Consider the following 20,515-nt stretch of genomic DNA (forward strand, 5'->3'; position numbering starts at 1 on the left):
GGGCATACACACTAAAGGTACAAAGTCCAACTTTTTAAATATGATAAATTTTTGTTATATCATGAATTAGGATTTTATTTTATCTAAAAGGTGTCATTTTATAGTAGGATACTAAATCTAGTTAATACTATGACAGTTTAATGGGACAAGGTTAGGAGATAGTACAATAAATGATAAGAAGATTAGATATAAAGCCTGGAGCTGTGAGTTTTAGCTGTGGCTCTGTTTCCAATTTACTGTGTGACATTATACAGACATTCCTTGTTTATGTTAAATTACATGATTTTAAGTTCCCTCCTGTATAGACATCTGACCAGAGCACATTAATAAGAAGACCAAAGTCCTGGATGTTCTGAGAGTTTGGGCTGTTCCTAGAGTTAGGTAGGTTATCTATGAAGTGTGACTTAAATATAAATATCTTTTCATTGGGGCACCTGAGTGGCTCAACTGGTTGAGGGTCTGACTTTGGCTCAGGTCATGATCTCACGGTTCATGGGTTCAAGCCCCCAATCGGGCTTTGTGCTGACAGCTCAGAGGCTGGAGCCTGCTTCAGATTCTGTGTTTTCCTCTCTCTCTGCCCCTCCCCCACTCACACTCGGTCTCTCTTTGTCTCTCAAATATAAATAAACATTAAAAAAATTAAAAAACATAAAAAAATCTTCTCATTAGCACACACAAAAATATAACTTTTAGATTATGGTTTAGAAAATAAGAAAAATATGTATTATCTCCTTTAAAAGACATTAGTTTCCAGCTTATGAAGTAAGAAAATGAAAAGATAAGATCAAATTAAGTAGAAGAAAGGAAAAAAAAATAATAATCAAACTAGAAATCAATGAAATAGAAAACATGAAAATAATAGAGAAAATCATTGAAACCAAAAGTTTGTTCATTGAGGAGGTAAAAAAAAAACTACCAATATTAGTGAAAAGAGAGATATCATTGTGATTCTACACATATGAATAGGATAATAGATGAACAACTTTGTACTAATAAATTAGGCAACTTCAGTAAAATGGACTTTTGTAAAAGGTACAAATTATGAAAGATCACTGAAGATAAAATAGATAACCTGAATAGCCCTATGTCAATTATACAAATTGAAATTTTAGTTAAAAACTTTTTCATGAAGAAACTTCAGGTCCAGATTGTTTCACTACTATATTCTACTGAACATTTAAGGAAGAAATAATACCAATCACTCACAAATACCTACAAAAACTTAAGAGGAGGGATTACTTTTGACCTCTTTCCATGAGGCCAGAATTACCATGATACCTAAATCAGACAAAGATATTACAAAAGAGGAAAAGCATGGATCAATAAATCTATGTACATAGATGCAAAAATTCTGAACAAAAATTTGAGCAAATCAAATAGAATACTATGCTAAAAGATAATCCATTATGATCAGGTGGGGTTTACCCCAAGAATACATGGCTAGTTTAACATTTGAAAACAATCAATGCAATAATTGATAAAGGATACCAATGGAAATCCTGTACTTAATAGTGAAGGACTTCTAGTGAATGCTTTCTTTCTAAGATCATGAACAAGACATGTCCATACTCACTGCTTTTATTCAATATTGTACTGGAAGTTTTAGTGCATGGAATTAGGCAAGGAAAAAAAAAAAGATATCCAGATTGGAAAGAAAAGATGTAAACTATTTTATTCATAGACAATATGATTATCTATGTAGAAAATTATTTATCTATATTTAAAAAACTATAAGAACTAATAAGTAAATTTATCAAGTCATAAGATATAAAATCAATATACAAAAATATACGATTATATACTATCAAAATTATTTTAAAATTTAACTAAAATTTAATTTCATTAAAAACTGAAATTAAAATTAATACAACTTATAATAGAATCAAAAGGTATGCCTAGGGATAAGCCTAAAAAAGATATGAATTATTTATATCTTTAAAACAACAAAAGATTGTTCAGAGATATTAAAATATCTTAATAAATGGATTAATATTCCTTTTGCATGAGACAGAAACAATGTTAAAATGACAATAATCTGCCAATTGATCTATAGAGTCAGTATAATATCAGTCAAAAACAAAATAGGCTTTTCTGTGTGTGTAGAAATTAAAAAAAAAACAAAACAGAAATTTATTGTCTCACCATTCTGGAGACTAGACAAAAACCAAGGTGTCTGCAGAGTTGCTTCCTTCTGAGGACTGTGAGAAGGAATCAGTTCCATGCCTTTAAATATCTTCTGGTGATTTGCTGACATCTTTGGTGTTCCTTAGCTTATAGAGAATTGCCCTGATCTCTGCCTTTATCTTCAGATGGTGTTGTCTATATGCATGTCTGAGGCCAAATTTCCTGTTTTCATAAGGACTCTAGTCATGCTGTAATAAAGGTCTAACTCTTCTCCAATATGACATCATCTTAACTAATTACATCTGCAGCAACCCTATTTCTGAATAAGATCACATTTTAAGGTACTGAGGGTTAGAACCTCAGTATATGAATAGTGTGTTGGGGGGTTATGATTCAATTCATAATAACAGGGAAACAATAGACAGGCCCATACCCTGCTTCATGGAATGAATATAATAGCCTGTAGAACAATCCCAGAGGCCAGAATCACGACTGGCACTCCACAGGTTAACCTCATAAAACATGTGAACCCAAATCAAATATATATGTTATATAAAATGAGTCATTTGCTCCTCTCCAACTTGTCAACTCTGTCTTGTGGCCAGTTTACCCGTGTGTAGAAATTGACAAGCTGATTCTTAAATTTATATGGATATTCAAAATATCTAGAATGGCCAAAACAACTTTGGATATTGGAGGGCTAAAGCTACCTGATCTTAAGAATTATTACAAAGCTACAGAAATCAAAACAGCATGTTACTGGCAAAAAATATATAAATCAACAGAAATAAACCCACACATACATGGAAAATTGATTTTGATTGTATAAAGGCAATGCAGTGAAGAGAGAGTAGCTCTTTCAACAAATAATGCTGGAAATATTGCATATTAATGTGTCAATTGATTCCAGATTAGAAAAAAGAAGTAAAATTTTTGTTCACAGACAGCATGATTATCTATATTGTATGACAATAAGGTTTTGTACTTCATACCTTATACAAAAATTACCTCAAAGTGAATTACAAACCTAAGATGCAAAACAATAGTGACAGCAAAAAGATTTAAGTAACTGTCAGGGATTTGGGACAGGATGGTGGATTTTAGTTAATAATAATGTGTCAATATTGGTTTATAAATCTTAACAAATGTTCCATGCTAATATAAGATATTAATAAGAGGGGAACTGGATGCAGGGTATATGGGAACTCTCTGTACTATTTGCAATTTTTCTGTAAATTTAAAACTGTTCTAAATCTAAAACTGTTCTAAAAATAATATTTATTTATGAAAATACAGTGAGATACCATCAAATATCTATCAAAACAACTGTAATGTAGAGACAGAATGTACAAACTGTTGGCGAAGATTTAGAACAACTGAAACACTCATACACTGTTGATGAAGTGTAAATTCATCCAAATACTTTGAAAAATTGTTTCTGGAGATAAACAAGCAGTTAATCTACAATGAAAAGGATTTGCATATCTTGTGACCTACCAGTTCCACTCCTGCATATACTCAAATACATACATATATTCATCAAAAGACATGCACCAGAATTCACCTAGCAATACTGCTTGAAAAGTCCCCAAATAGAAAATAACCCAAATCTTCAGCAACACTGAAATAACTATATATTTTCACAACAAAATATTACAGGGAAATGAGAATAGACAGCCTGAAACTACTCACAAAAATACCAAGAACCTCACAAAATTGATGTAAAGTATTCGGTGTACAAAGTATATATAATTTTGTGACTTATTTATATATTATACAACAGCCAAGAGTAATGTATGGTGATGGGGCACAAGAGGGTTTACCTTGGGGAAAGGGTAGAGTGGCTAGAAGAAAGCAAGGGAGGACTTATGAAAACTTGATAAGGTTCTATTGCTTGATCTGGGTGCTCATCACATGGATGTATTCAGTTTGAGAAAATTATTACCTATATGAATTGGGATATAAATAAATTTTGCATAATAATCCATTATCTATTATGTAGATTACAAATCTCTTCTAGGTTTGTTGACTGTGTTTTCAGTTTCTTCATGTTATTTTTTTTTAACAGAAGTTCATTTAAAAATAACTTTTAGTAATAGAAAATTTTCAAACATGCACAAAGGAAAAGAGCAAATGTTCATGAACCCTGTGAACCTACCATCCAGCTTCAACAACTACAAACTTTGGCAATCTTATTTAACCCGTCTCCTTTACCTTACCTTTTTTTTTTCTGGTGTACTTTTAATAGCTTTATTGTATTATAGCTGGTATACAATAGAAACTGCACATATTTATAGTATAAAATTTGATAAATTTTGACATAGGTATACATCCATGGAAACCAACACCCATAATCAAGAAATATGTACATATTCCCCACCCCCAAATTTTCCTCATGTTCCTGCCCAGCCACCCTAGCTACAACTGATCTGTTTTGTATCACTGTAGAGAGCTTGCATTTTCTAGTAATGCCACATAATATGCATAGGTTTCTTTTTTTAAATTGTGTGGAAATATCTTATGAAAGTGAATGTAGGATCTTACCAATTCTCCTTAAATATTTGACACCATTAAGAAAAACATTTACTCTGACACAAATGAAAAATTAACCAGCTTAGCTTAGAAAAAAGACATAGTTGTGCATTCTGTAATGTTCATCTGCTACAGGTAGTTTTATTAGGGACTGGTTCTCGGGCAAGCCACCACATGCTACCAGAGGTGTAAGCAATTGGTATATAGTTTTATTGCCTCTTTCAGTCAATTCAGGATAAACATTCTTGAGGGAAGAGAACTTAGCTACCAAACTCCTTGAATTTTTTACTGTTAAAGTTCATAATGTAAATTCATATTCTCTTGTGTATTTATATGGGTTAATATTCCCAAAACAATGTTACATAATTACAGTGATCATGAACATCTTTGACTTGTTCATGATTCTAACAAAACTGCTTCTAGGATTATCACTGATAAACATAGTATTGGTTTTTGGTTAGAAATTATATACCTGTGTAAAATATTTATTAGTTTGTAAGCCAAAGATCTATTCTTGACATCTATTCCTATGAACCTTGGCTATTTTTTTATAACATTCATTCATTCATTTACTATTGTGGTAAGGACATTTAGCATGATCTACCCTTTTAATAAAATATTAAGTGTACAATACAATACTGTCATCTGTAGACATAGTATTATGCAGTCTCTAGAAGTAACTCACCTTGCACTCTTTGCTTCTATGAGTTTGACAATTTTGTTTTAATTAAGCATCTGGAAATAAACTCATACATCTATGGTCAAAAAAATTTTTAAGGTTTATTTATTTATTTTTTTGGGGGGGGAGAAAAAGTGAGCAAGTTGGGTAGGGGCAAAGGGAGAGAGAGAAAGAGAGAGAATCTGGAACCTGAAGCAGTTTCCATGTCCAGTGCAGAGCCAGATACAGGTCTCTATCCCATGAACCATGAGATCATGACCTAAACTGAAATCAAGAGTTAGATGCTTAACTGACTGAGCCATTCAGGAGCCCAAATGGTCAAATTTCCTTTAAAAATATTGATTGGTTGATTGTATAATTAACACACAGTATTATATTAGTTTCAGGTGTACAGTTTAATGATTCAACAATTCTATACATTACTCAGTGCTCATCTGGGTAAGTATACTCATAAGTCCCTTTTTTCACCTATCTTTCACCATCTTTTTCACCTATCCCTCCACCCTCACCTCTGGCAACCACCAGCTTATTCTGTGTATTTAAGAATCTGTTTTTGTTGGTCTCTTTTTTATTTGTTTTAGTTCTTAATTCTACACATGAGTGAAATAATATGATATTTGTCTTCCTCTGTAGGACTTATTTCACTTAGCACATACCCTCTAGGTCCATCCATGTTGTTGCAAATGGCAAGATTTTATTCTTTTTTATGGCCAAATTTGACTCTTTTAAACACCTTATCTGAGTAGAAGAATACAGCATTTGTCCTTCTGTGCCTGACTTATTTCACTTTGTATAATACCCTCCAGATTTGTCCATGTTGTCACATATTGCAGAATTTCCTTCTTTTTAAAGGCTGAATAATATCCCATTGTGTGTATATTCCACATTTTCTTTATGCATCCAGGAACAGATGATGAATCCTATTAAACATTTAAAGAATAATTAATGTCAAACCTTCTCAAACTCTTCTTAAGAAACTGAGGAGGAAGGAATATTTCTAAACTCATTTTATGAGGCCACCAACACTACTCTGATAGCAAAGCCAGACAGACATTATAAGAAAACAACAACAACAACAACAACAAAAACAAAAAAAAAAAACCCACACTACATTCCTATATCCCTGATGGTCATAGATGCAAAAATCTTCAATAAAATACTGAATTCAGCCCCACATAAAAAGGGTAATACATCATGATCAAATGGGGTTTATCCCTGGGATAAAAGTCTGGTTCCACATATACAAATCAATTAATGTGATATACCACATTAACAGAATGAAGGATAAAAAACACATGATCATCTCAATAGATGCAGAAAAGCATTTGACAAAATTTAACACCCTTTTATTACTAAACAAAACAAACCAACCATCCCCCCCAAAAACCCGTCTCAATAAACTAGGAGTAGAAGGAAATTATCTCAGTATAATAAAGGCTAAATATATAAAGCCCACAGCTAACATTTTAGTGAGAAATTAAAAACTTTTCCTTTGAAATGGAAAACAAGGCAAGGGTACTCCCTCTAGCCACTTCTTTTCAACATAGTATTGCAAGTCCTAGTGAGAGCAATTAGATTCTTAAATGTTTTCACACTCCTTGCTAAGGATCCAGAATAACATAATTTTCCACATGAAAGTCTTGTGCATTTAGAAGCTCTGAAATTCTGAAGAGGGCTTGAACCAATTACTAAGATCCCACACTGCAACCTAGCCTTCATATTTCTCACTAAGAGCGTAGAGGCTTCTTGTATTTGGCCCAGAGCAAACAAAAAAATTAGATGAATTTCATAACATGTGGTTCCCCCAAACACTATTACAGCCAATAGAAAGAGTTCTCATCTTTTATCTCCTATGATAGTCATCTCTCCAAGATTCTACTTTCCCAACTAGGAAATCACTATCATTTTAAAGTTGGCCAGAATATTTTATCACGCTCTGAAACAAATACTTTATAATTTAAATCATATGCAAAAAGTGTCATTACTTTTCAGCACCCCAGGCATCTATTTTCTCTGACTCACTTGTTTTGTTCTCTATTCACCTGTGATCTCTAACTAGGGTGGCATGTAAGATTTCTAAAAGTAAACGTGGAATCCATTGAAGATTTTATTAGTTCTAGCTAGTAAAAATAAAGTGGTTTTAAATAAAACAGCTACATTATCCGGTTTCATAAATTTTACTTTCCTACACACAAAAGCAAATTTTAGGTGCATGTTATTAAGGGAGAGGTTGTATTACTCCAGCCTGTCTATCTTACAAGGCTCATAATCACATTATATGTGGCATGTGGAAGGGAAATACTTTGCAGCAGCAACCAGTGCTTTTGAACATCTGTTTCTGAAAGCTGAAAACACAGTAACTTTAAAATTTGAAATTAAAGATGTCTAAAATTCCTTATTTTTATTTGTAACTGGATTTTATTTTAATAATATTTGTTTCAAAAATTTTAAACTTGAGAGTGTCCCCTCAGTAATACAAGTGATGAGTGACACCCACCTCTGTATTAGTCATAATTACCAGGAGATTTTACATCAAGAAATGAAAGGCTTCATGAATTATGAGTTGCAGTTCAATTTCATTTTCTCAAATATAACGGCTGGAATGCAAAGAGTCATTTTTATTCAGACCTTGTCAGCAATCTCCATAACCTGGCCAAAATACGTGGTGTGTTGGAAAGAACAATGGCTTTATATCTTGCGGTTTGGAATTTAAAGCCTGGTTTTCAACTTTCTTTCTTTCTTTCTCCTCTTTCTTTCTTTCTTTCTTTCTTTCTTTCTTTCTTTCTTTCTTTCTTTCTTTCTTTCTTTCTTTCTTTCTTTCTTTCTTTTCTTTCTCCTCTTTCTTTCTTTCTTTCTCCTCTTTCTTTCTCCTCTTTCTTTCTTTCTTTCTTTCTTTCTTTCTTTCTTTCTTTCTCCTCTTTCCTTCTTTCTCCTTTCTTTCTTTCTTTCTTTCTTTCTTTCTTTCTTTCTTTCTTTCTTTCTTTCTTTCCTTTTTTCTCTTCTTTCTTTCTTTCTTTCTTTCTTTCTTTCTTTCTTTCTTTCTTTCCTTTTTTCTCTCTTTCTTCTTCTTCTTCTTCTTCTTCTTCTTCTTCTTCTTCTTCTTCTTCTTTTTTACCAGCAATTTCTGGTATATCACTTAATCTTTCTCATGCTTAAGCTCCCTCCTTTGTAAATGTTGATGATAATATTTACCCAGCAAGAAAGTTTTAAAAAATTATAATAATATATATAATGCCATTGACATAGGGCCTTTTAAGGCACTGAAACATGCCTTTTTGGTAATAATAAGAATAAACATATTGTTTATATGTGTCTACAGTATCTGAGGTTGCTTATGTATTCTTCATACCTCCAATACATTTGGCATCTTTATACATGGAATGCCAGAGCTAAAAAAGACCATGGAGATTATCTAAGTTGTCACTAAACTTTTTTATTTTACAGCTAAGAAAACTGTCACCATCATGTTAAGAGTTATCCAAGGTCACACAGTGAATTAATAGCCCCGCTAGTATTAGAACTTAAATTCCTGGCTTTAATTTCTACATTTTTTCCTACCTTGCTGACAATACATTTTTATCCTTTACATATAAAAGCAAAAAAAAAAAAAGTCATGTCATTAACTTTTTCCTATCAGGTCCTATCCTCTTCTTAGGTAGAAGCCCAGAAGGCGAGTTGGGTATTAACTGAAGGACAGAGTCAGGTTGGTTTTTTCAAATGTCTTGTGCATTATGGTCAGTTGCAGTGAGCAGTTGCATTTTATGATTATAGTGTTACTTTTTTTAAAAATATTACTTTTGATGAATTTAAACTGATCAACATATCCTTCAGTTTTCTACTGAAAGATTCTAAAGGTTTTTCTATTAACATCAGTGATAACTAATTTTTTTTTAAACTTCATTTGACTCAAAATCTTGAGAGTATCAGGGCTTTTGTTCAAAACATTTAGTGTGGCTCATCTGGAGGTAACATTTTTTATCACTGTGTATTTGGTTTCATCAAGTTAATCCTGCATTGAAAATAGAGTTTGAACATCTTTGTATTAGGAGAATCACATTATGTTACTTTGAAGATTGCAAAATGGCTTTTACTAAAACCCCATTTCTGATTCCTAAAGACCTTGCAATTCTGATTTGGGATTATGTGTAAGACTTCCAATCTGTGTTTTCTAACATTTTGCAGCATATCTATTATCTAAGTTTGAGAAATGGTCAGTGCATGTGAATCTCTTCTGAAAGAGATGTTTTATCAGTTAGACAGTCTTTTCTCATTCAGAGAGACAGATGCTTTGATGGATTGTAGCTGTCTTTATATATCTATTTGTGTGATTATTAATTAGAGCCAGAATTCTGGAAGTGTCTAAAACCAGATAAGTGAAAGAACTTAAACTAAGCCTTCCAGTTTAAATGGGTGGCTCTTCTAACTCAATTCTCTATATACAGTAAATGAGAAAAGGAACTATTCTAAATTAAAAAACAAGCAAGTTTTTAGGGAAATAAAAGCTAAAGAAATAGTATTACCAGATTCAATGAGGATAACTAATACTTAGAGAAATTTCAAACCTACCTTCAAAAGTCTCGATCACATTTTACCAACTTGCTTTTGCTAACATCCTATGTCTCTGAAGTATTATTGAACAAACACAAGTTGTCCCTTGAGGGCACAATGTTAATATAAAATTTTCTTACTTCCCTAATAAATCATTGATATAATTTAAAACTAGCTTACTGGTAACTATTAAGAACATGAATAAATGGCAAAACTGCAAATCATTACAACCAAAATAGGTTTCCATGAGAACCAATCCAAAAGGAGCCTGATTAAATGAAGAAACTCATTAATTTTTTTGTGCTCGATTTTTAGTCCCTGAAGTGGTGACATTCCATTAATATGTGCAAATTTGTGATAGATTATTAAACTATTATTAAGAACTCTCTGCTGAGAAATAATATATTAATTACATTAAATTCTTACATACTACTCTGTGGTAAGTACTATTATTCCATTTTCCAAAGAAAGAGAGACTCAAAAAAGTTAAATGATGTGCTCAATTTTGTGTTGATAACCTGAAGTGTGAAGGTCTGAATTTGTATGCATGAAGAAAATAATTGTGATAGTAGGAGGAATTTTAAGTATTTTAAGAAAATTTTAAATGATAACATTTACAAGATGCTTAAAGATTAATTCTCCCAAATCATCTTTTGATCCTGTATGCCTTTTTCTTTCTTTTCTTTCATAGCTAAACTTCTGGATTCTCAGCTCACTGGCCTCTGGCTTTTGCTTTCACCATTGCTTGAAACTATTTTGCCAACAGTTGAGCCATTGTTGTTAATTGCTTTATTGTACAGGCTCTTTTCAATTCTTACCTTACTTGACCTAGGCTGCACTTAACCCTTATCATCCAAACTTCCTCTGGCTTCAAGCTTCCATCAGGCTGTGGATGCCAATTGGTCACATTCATAGGAATAACCTATATTTCATACTTATGCATCCTTCCCTCTTATTCTGATAACAGCAAACATATTCCTTTGGAAAAACAGCTTCTCCATGACTCTATGGATTTGGAAAGGGGACTTTACCCAGTTAAACAATCACAGTGTTTAGTATAAGTGGCCAGCATGAGTAAATTGGTGATTTTCTTCGGATTGTTAAATAATGAAGTAGGAAGAGATATACCTCATTTTTCTTCCACATCACTAAGCTGGAAGCTTTGGTCTGCTAGAAGCCATTGTTCCCCACTCCCTCCCAAATAGAACACACACACACACACACACACACACACACACACACACATGCACCTAAACACATGTGCATACTCTGTGTGTGGAGGAAGCCATTGAGAATAAAGAGAGTGGAGCCAAAATACAGAGAAAGCTCAACCTACAGCTGGAGAGAAAGAGGTGCCCTAAAGGCGGTTTTTGAGTCCCTGAATCCTTTTCTGTCCATTCCATGTTTGTGAGCCACAATGCCCACATTTGCTTACGCCTGCTACAGTTGGGTTTCTGTCATTTCCATTTTTAAAGAGGCTTGACTGATCTACTTAACTGCTCATTGCCACTGGTGTCCTCCTTAGACCCTTGAGACCTGTGTGAAGATGATATCCCCCAAATGTCCCAGAGCACACTACAGCCGCTAAAAATGGTGTCCCACAGACATACTCTGACATGTGAAGAAGTAGGAGAATCTTCTTGGCTCTTTCTCACTTTGTTGTCCGGATGTGAAAAGCAACACAGCTGGGCCTCCATGTTTCAGAGCTCCTTATAAAAAAACTTCTTTGGCTTCTGCAGCTGCCTCTGTCTTTATAGGGTGCATAGGCAAAGAAAGGCCTCTCTTCTTTAACCAAAAGCCCTTGGATAAACCTTCTCATGAGCCTCACTACCAGTTCCTCAGAAAATCCTATACACATCTGAGTCCTAGGCCTGCTAACACGGTTTGCTCTTTCCTCCTTCTTGAACAGTCATCCCTTGGTTTATGTGTCACACATACTTGGTTTTATCTCAGCTCTTCTGGTTCTCCTCAGTCTTCACCTTAGGCCAATCTTCCTCTGCTTTTCTTATAAAGGTTGTTGTTCCAGGGCTCCGTGTCTTTAATCATTTCTATTTCTACTTGGCCTCTTATCCAAGAAACCACCATGTCATCAGATACTAAACAAGTAACTTTTAGTTTTTTATCTACAACCCAGCTATCTGTCCTGAGCACTAGACCCTCACGTTTACCTGCCTGCTACATACACATCAACTCCTAGATATTCCATGAATGTCTTGTATCTTCTACACACCATTAAACACACATCCCATCTACACATTTCATCACCTTTATCTTCTTTCCTTTAAGTTCCTCTCCCACCCATAAACATTACCATTCCTCTGGTGGCCCCTCCCCAAAACATTAGGGGATACATCCTATATTTCCTTTTTCTTTCCAGATTCATAGTTTCTCAGTATATAAAATGTGTCCCTGTATATCCTAGATATTCTTTAGCATATTAAGAAAGGCGGGTGGTGTGGAGGAAGGGAACACAGACCTCTTTCCCTTACATTTTTAATTCCCATTTTCTGGATTGGTTTTCTTTTTAGCAAGCATGGGTTTATATTTGGATCTTTAATTCCTTTCAGGTTTTTTCTATAATACATAATCTTCCACTTGTTACATGAGAACACTATAATTTTAAGACATGTCTTCCAGATTCCATCATTTTATTTTATTTTTACCCTTTTTTTTCTTAACATCCTGGGAAAATTTTCCCAATGCATTTCCTAACTGCTTACACAACCACTTAATATATGGCTTTCAATGTCTTAAAAATAAGTACTCTTCTGACCAAACTGACCTCCCACCATGCATGGAGGACATGGGTGTGAACCAGAGGCCCATCCCAGCAACGAAGAGTCAGTGATGGTTATACTTCTTTTCTATGCTCCCACTTCCTCCTCCACCTTCATTTTTACAGGATAAAAAGATACAGCAGAGAAGACTCAGGTTATTTAACTTTGCTTTATTATTTTAAAAGTCTTTAAATACAGAGACAGACAAAAAACCAAAATAAGAATAATATAAGACATTTCAGAATGGCAAGGAAAAGGTTAGAGGAAATAAAAATATTCTCTTAGTTTAGGACACTTAATGTAATCATTTGGGTTATGAGGCATAGTCTTGTGGTCTATGAACATAGGGCAGGGAATCAGAATTCTAACTAATACTGCTCTGAAAACGAACTCTGTGGGTGGCCATAGACAAATTGCCTGATGCCTCCATTTCACTTCTCATGATTTCTAGTCAACAAGGAGATTGTTAATTTGAGTGACAATTCAACTAAATAAATAATGCCTTAAGGTTTAGTTGGGAATCTTAAGAAATGCTGATTTCTTTAGAATCATATAATATATTTAATTTGTTATTGATAGGTCACTTCAAATACCACAAAATGAATGGGAAGATGAACATTGTGTTAAAAACATCCCAGAATTCTAGAGGAAACTCTCTAGTGTTAAATGGCTTCTTTTTTGTGGCAGAAACCTTTTATTTCAGAGAATAGACATAAACTTGCATTTTATTGGATTACATAGTTCTCTTGGGCTATTTGATCAAGCTTGATTTTCTCAGTCCAACATTTCTGAGGGCAAAATATGATCTACTCAATAAAGTAAGTATATCTTATAAAGCCAGATGAATTCCTTCCAGCAAGTATATTAACATTTAATGTGTTATATTTTACCAGAGGTGAAATATTTATACTATAAAATCTTTTGCCCCAGGGACAAGAGAATGCTAAAAATATCAACCACCACACATAGCTTGGCACTAAGATCATGGGGTCCAATGGAGCCAGCCTCAGTTTGCACTACTGCATATACACATGTAAAGGGTATGTCTAGTGGACTTCTCCCTTTATGATTATGCCTAACTTATTTACTTTATCACTTCAGTATTGCATTTATTTTCCCTCTACCTCTTCTTATACTTTTCTAATATTTGGAGAGATATATTTTATCCAAGTGTCTTGTTTCAGACGATCTGACCTCAAATGTGGAATTCTGTACTTTTAGTGTTTAGGGTTTTGTAGTTGATAAAAATAAGCATTTGTTTTTATTGGATGAATATATAGAAATGGAATTGCTGTTTCTTATGTTAAGCATATGTTTGCTGTAAGACTGCTAAACAGTTTTTCAGGTAGACGAACCAATTTTAAACTCCCACCAGCAGCATTTGAGACTTTCAATTGCTTCATATCATCGTTACAATAAGTATAGTTAATTATTTTAATTTTAGTACTGTGATATTAATTTTTGTTATTAATGTTGATTTCCTAAATGACTAATGATATTGACATTGAACACATTTTCATACCCTTATTGATTATTTAGATATACTACTTTGTGAAGTTCTTGTTGAAACCTCTCACCTACTTTTCTATTGTCTTGTTAGTCTTTTACTTACTGATTTGTAGACATTCTATATGTACACCATTATGATTATTTTGTCAGACATATATCGCAAACATTTTTTTCTAGTGTGTCTTGTGGTTCTACCGTATCATTGGTGACTTTTAAAGAATAGAAGATTTTATTAAGGTAGGCTTAATACCTCAATCTTTTCTCTTATGAGGAGTGCTTATTTATAACCTGTTTAAGAAATTGTTGCCCACTCTAAGGTTGTGATAATAGTCTTCTATGTTTTCTCCTAGAAACTTTATTTTTTTTTTTATTTTTCACATTTAATTGTGATAGTTCTTTTCTTTTAAAAAATGTTTATTTGGGGTGCCTGGGTGGCTCAGACGGTTGAGCGTCCGACTTCGGCTCAGGTCATGATCTCGCAGTCCGTGGGTTCGAGCCCCGCATCAGGCTATGTGCTGACAGCTCAGAGCCTGGAGCCTGCTTCGGATTCTGTGTCTCCCTCTCTCTCTGACCCTCCCCTGTTCATGCTCTCTCTCTCTCTGTCTCAAAATAAATGAATGTTAAAAAAAATTTTTAAAAAATAAAAAAATAAAAAATAAAAAGTGTTTATTTATTTTTGAGAGAGAGAGCAAGCAGGGGAATGGGAGAGAGAGGGAGACAGAGACTCCCATGCAGGCTCCGTGCTGTACATTTCATGACTTGAGCCAAAGTAACCGATTGAGCTACCCGGGTGCCCCTAATTTTGATGGCTCTTGAATAGATTTTTATACATGACAATATATAGGGATTAAGATTATTTTCTTTTCATGTGGACCTAGAATCACTTATTGGAAAGATCATCCTTTATACTTTGAATTACAGTAGCTTTTTTTTTCAATACTAGGTTAGTATTTTGAGTGGGTCTATTTCTGGACTCTAATTTGTTCCACTGGTGTACTTATCTATTGTCATGATAATTCCTCACTATCTTAATTATTTTTAGCTTCTCAATAATTTTTGTAATATATGTTTTTAAGTTTATTTATTTATTTTGAGAGAGAATGCAAGGACGGGAGGGGCAGAGAGAGAGAGGGAAAGAGAAAATTCTAAGCAGGATCTACACTATCAGTGCACAGCCTCACATGGGGCTCAAACCCACAAACTGTGAGATCATGACGTAAGCTGAAATCAAGAGTCAGACGCATAACCAGCTGAGCACTCTGGTGCCCCCACAATAACTTTTGATATTTGGTAATATAAATCTTCCAGTTTAGCTTTTTTCCCTCAATATTATCTTGGCTACATTAAGTTCTTGAGTTTCCATTTCCATTTTAGAATAAAGTTGTTAATTTGCACAAAGTAGCATGCTTGGAATTATGATAGGGAATGCATTGATTTGGGGGAGGAATGACATTTAGTCAGTATTGAGTTGTCTAGTCAATGCAAATGGTATATCTCTCCAGTTATTGTTGTCTTCTTTATTTTCTCTCATCAATGGTTTGTTTTTCTCAAGGAGGAAGGTTTGCACTGTTTTTATGTATTCCTAAGTAGTGGATGTTTTATTTGATGTTATTTTAGTGGTATTTTTAAATTAAATTTCATTTTCCAATTATTTCCCATATAAAATGTCATTTTGCCATATTTTGGCCTTGTTTCTAGTGACCTTATTAAATTCACTTATTTTTAATAGTTTGTAGATTCTTTTAGATTTTCTACAGAAACAATCAAGTCATCTCTGAGTAGCAGCTTCCATATCTATGTTTCCATTTTTGTATTTTTTTCCTACCTTACTGAACTAGTGAGAACCTCTAGTAAAATGTTGAATAGAAGTACTGGTAATTGATATTGTTTTCTTATTCTTGTTGTCTTCAAAATTTACTAGTAACTGTATTTGTTTTGTTTTTTTTTTTTTTGAGCAAGGGGGAGGGGCAGAAGGAGAGAGAGAGAGAGAGAGAGAGAGAGAGAGAGAGAGAGAGAATGTTAAGTAGGCTCCATGCTCAGCGTGGGTCCTGACGTGGGGCTCAATCCTACGATCCTGGGATCATGACCTGAACCAAAATCAAGTGTCAGGTGCTCAACCAGTTAAGCCACCCAGGTGCCCCAAACTGGATAAATGGATCCCTTTATCAGATTAAAAAACTACTCTTTTATTTTTAATTGCTGAGTTTTAAAATCATAAATAGGTATAGAATTTTATTGAATGCTTTTTACTAAATCTATTGAGGTGATCATGTATTTCTTCTTTTATTAATAGGTGTAGAATTTTATCAAATGCTCTTTTCTACATCTATGAGATTGTTACAAGGTTTTTCTGTTTTATTTATTTTTTGATGAATAACACTGATTGTTTATTATGACTTTATTTTCTTACAGCAGTTTTAGGTTTACAACAAAATTAAGAGGGAGATACAGAGATTTCTTTTTTTTTAATGTTTATTTTTGAGAGAGAGAGAGAGAGAGAGAAAATGCAAACATGTGCCTGTGAGCAGGGAAGGGGCAGAGAAAGAGGGAGACGGGATCCAAAGCAGGCTCTGCACTGTCAGCACAGAGACTGATGTGAGGCTCAAACTCAGGAAGCATGAGATCATAACCTGAGCCAAAGTAGGACAGCCACATAGGCACCCCCAGAGATTTCTTTATATTTCCTGCCCCAACATTTGCAGAGCCTTCCCCATAACCAACATTACTTACCACAGTGGCACATATTTTATCAAGGACATATCTACACTGACACATCATAGTCACCGAAATTTCAGTTTACCTTAGCATTTGCTCTTGGTGTTGTACATTCTGTGGGTTTAGATAAATATATGATGACATATATCCATTACTATAATACTACATAGAATATTTTCAGTGCCGTAAAAATCCTCTATGCTTTTCCTATTTATCCTACTCCCTGCCCTGCCCCCCCCCCCCCACCAGCCTCCCCTTCACCCCTGGTAACCACTGATGTTTTATCTTGTCTTTATAATTTTGCCTTTTCTAGGATGTCATAGAGTTGGGATCGTATGTAGCATGTAGCCTTTTCAGATTCACTTCTTTCACTTAGTAAATATGCATTTAAGGTTTTTTCATGTCCTTTCATGATTTGATAATTCATCTCTGTTTAGCACTGAATAATATTCTATTATCTGGATGTATCACAGCTTATTTATATATTCACCTACTAAAGAACATCTTGGTTCCAAGTTTGGGCAACAATGAGTAGGATTGATTTTTAAAGTATTAAACCAATCTTGCAGTCAGTCCCGGCACAAATTCCCATTGGTCATTTTATGTTTTCTTTTTATATAATACTAGGTAAAATTTGATAATATTTTGGATAGGATTTTTCCATATATATTCATGAAATATATTGGGCTATACTTTTATTGTCCTGTAAAGTTCTTGTTATGTTTACATATCAGGGTTATTATGGCCCCATAAAATCAATTGGAAAGTTTTCTCTTTGTTTTCTATTTCCTGAAAATTTTATATTAGAATGGTTTTATCTTTTCTTAAATATTTGAAAGTATTTGCTAGCATTGCCATCAAGGCCTGAAGATTATTCTGTGGGAAAATTATAAAATGGAAGACTTCTATAGTAGATATTGGATTATTCATATATTCTATATATAGGTTTTAATTGCTTATGTTTTTTAAGGAATTTGTTGATTTTTTCAAATTATCAGCATAAAATTATTCATAACATCTTTTATTTTCTTTTTAATGTGTATAAAATCTGCAGTGAAGACTCCCTTCTTACTGTTAACATTGATGATTTCTGTTTTTTATTTACTCTTTATCAGCCATTCTAGGTTTTTAATCAATTATATTATTTTATTGGTTTATATTATTTTATTATATATAAAATATATAACTACATATAATGTCAATATTATATTAATATTTTAAAGGTTTCAGTTTTTTTGATTTATTTTCTGTCGTATGCTTATTTTCTAGTTAATTGACTTCTACTATATAGTTATTTCTTTTCCCTTTCTTTTTTTGAGTTTAATTAGCTGTTCTTTAGCTTCTTAAGACAGAAGATTAGATCAGTAATTTTTAATATTTTTTCCCGATTAAACTATTTACTTCAATTCTTCCTGTAGTTTCTTGGTTTTTTTTTTTATGTGGAATAATTTCCTTTTACAAGAAAGACCTAGTTTTTATTTCTTTAGCCTAGGTCTGCAGTAAAGAATTTTTCAGCCAGCCTTTGTTTCTATTCATATTAATTTTTGTTTGTTTACTGATGTCTGTATTTTATTCATTTTCCTTAGTTTTTATCTAATGTCCCTTTTCTGTCCTAGGGTCCCATCCAGGATATCAAATTACATTTAGTTGTTATTTCTCCTTCGATTTCTCTAGACTGTGAAAGTTTTTCAGACTTTCCACATTCTTTGAAAATTTTTGTATAATTTTTTTTAACGTTTACTTATTTTTGAGAGAGAGAGAGAGAGAGAGAGAGAGAGAGAGCAAATAGGAGAGGGGCAGAGAGAGAGGAGCACAGAATCTGAAGCAGGCTCCAGGCTCTGAGCTGTCAGCACAGAGCCCGATGTGGGGCTTGAACCCATGAACTGTGAGATCATGACCTGAGCCGAAGTCAGACACTTAACCAATTGGGCCACCCAGCTACCCCTAGACTTTCCACATTTTTTTAATGTTTATTTATTTTTGAGAGAGAGAGAGCGTGAGCAGGGGAGGGGCAGAGAGAGGGGGACTGAGAATCTAAAACAGGCTCTGTGCTGATTGCAGCAAGCCCAATGCTGGGCTTGAGCTCACAAACCATAAGATCATGACCTGAGCCGAAGTCAGATGCTCAACCTACTGAACCACCCAGGTGCCCCAGTCTTTCCATATTTTTGATGACCTTGATAGTTTTAAGGAGTGCTAATCAGTTATTTTGTAAAATGTCCTTTAAATTGGGGTTTGTCTGATATTTCCCTCACGGTTAGAGACTATGAGCTTTAGGTAAGAAGACCCATAGAGGTAAAATGCCATTCTCATCACATCATTTCAGTAACATGACTATTAATGTGCTAGTAACATGACTCATTAACATGCTGTTAACATGACTTCTTACTGATGTTGTTAACCTTGATTATATGAGGTAGTATTTGTCAGTAATTCCAACAATTGGTATTGTCAGTGTTTTGGACTTTATTCTAGTACATGTATACTCGCATCTTATTGTTTGAATTTGCAATTCTCTAGTGGCAAATAATGTCCATTTTTTCATATACTTATTTGCTTTCTGTATTTCTTCTCTGGTGAAGGATTCAAATCTTTTGCACATTTTTAATTACTTTGCTTATTTTTATATTGTTAGGTTCTTTGTTTATTTTGCATGCAAGTCATGCAATAAATATTTTCTCCCAATCTGTAATTTATTTGTTTAAATTATTTTAACAGTGTCTTTCACAGAGAAATTTTAAATTTTAAAAATAGTCCAACTTTTTGGGTTTTTTCTATGGATTATACTTCTGGTATCATATCTAAAATCTCATAACCAAACTTGAGGGTCACATACATTTTCCCTGTCTTTTATTTCAGGAATTTTATTGTTTTGAATTGTATTCACCTTCATTTTTAAAGGATATTTTTGTTGAACATGGACTTCTTTGGGAAGTTTTAATTTCTTTTAATGCTTTAACAATTTCATTCCACTGTCCCCCATTTTCCATTGATTTCTTATAGAACAACATTCAGCTATAATGTTTTATTTTTATGTATATTGTATACCTTTTCCTATATTTTTAAAGCATATCTGTGTCTAGGTTGTTTTCCAATAAATGGAGTCTGACAGACATTCTTAGCCGCTTGATTTAGTGAGGAAGTGCTTCCAAGTGTTAGTTGTAAGGGAGTGAGGAACACAAAACTGGGAAGTGAAAGAAAGTTAGTCAAAGATGTGGATTCTGCTGAAAGCTAACTTCCTCCTGACCCCATGGGGTATATGGCACATCTAATGCCAAAAGAGAGATATCTCATTTTACAGCAATGGACCCAGTCTTTTGTATCCATTTTTCAGCTGGTTATGGTTTTTGTCCACCCCTCCACAGGGAATATATCCTCTTACCATTCTAGACAAGCTCTTATCAGCCAAGGCAATTCTCAGAAGAGAGCAGTTGTGATATACTAGCAGCTAACACAGCAGCTGAGGGATGGATGCTCTGTCCTAAAAGGATGTATCAGATCTTTTCCTGTGTCACATATGTCTCTCAGGCTCTTATATGTATTTTTCTATCTTTTTATTTCTTTGTGATTCAGTCTATATAATTTAAATTTAGTTATCACCTTCTCTTCAGCTGTGTCCTACCTGTGGTTA

The 20,515-nt window shown here is 33.7% G+C and overlaps 1 long non-coding RNA gene across 3 annotated transcripts in view; it reads right to left on the reverse strand.

Moving 5' to 3' along the window:
• The window catches only part of LOC111560520, an 81,040-nt gene extending 78,658 nt beyond the window's left edge, over positions 1-2,382 (reverse strand). For all 3 annotated transcript variants that reach the window (XR_002742439.2, XR_006598268.1, XR_006598267.1), the window contains exon 1: positions 2,143-2,382. This is a non-coding gene — a long non-coding RNA (uncharacterized LOC111560520). The remainder of the gene's footprint in view (positions 1-2,142) is intronic.
• Between the last annotated feature and the right edge of the window lie 18,133 nt (positions 2,383-20,515).

Source organism: Felis catus, chromosome B2 (assembly GCF_018350175.1).
Source record: "Felis catus isolate Fca126 chromosome B2, F.catus_Fca126_mat1.0, whole genome shotgun sequence".
NCBI classification, from domain to species: Eukaryota; Metazoa; Chordata; class Mammalia; order Carnivora; family Felidae; genus Felis; species Felis catus.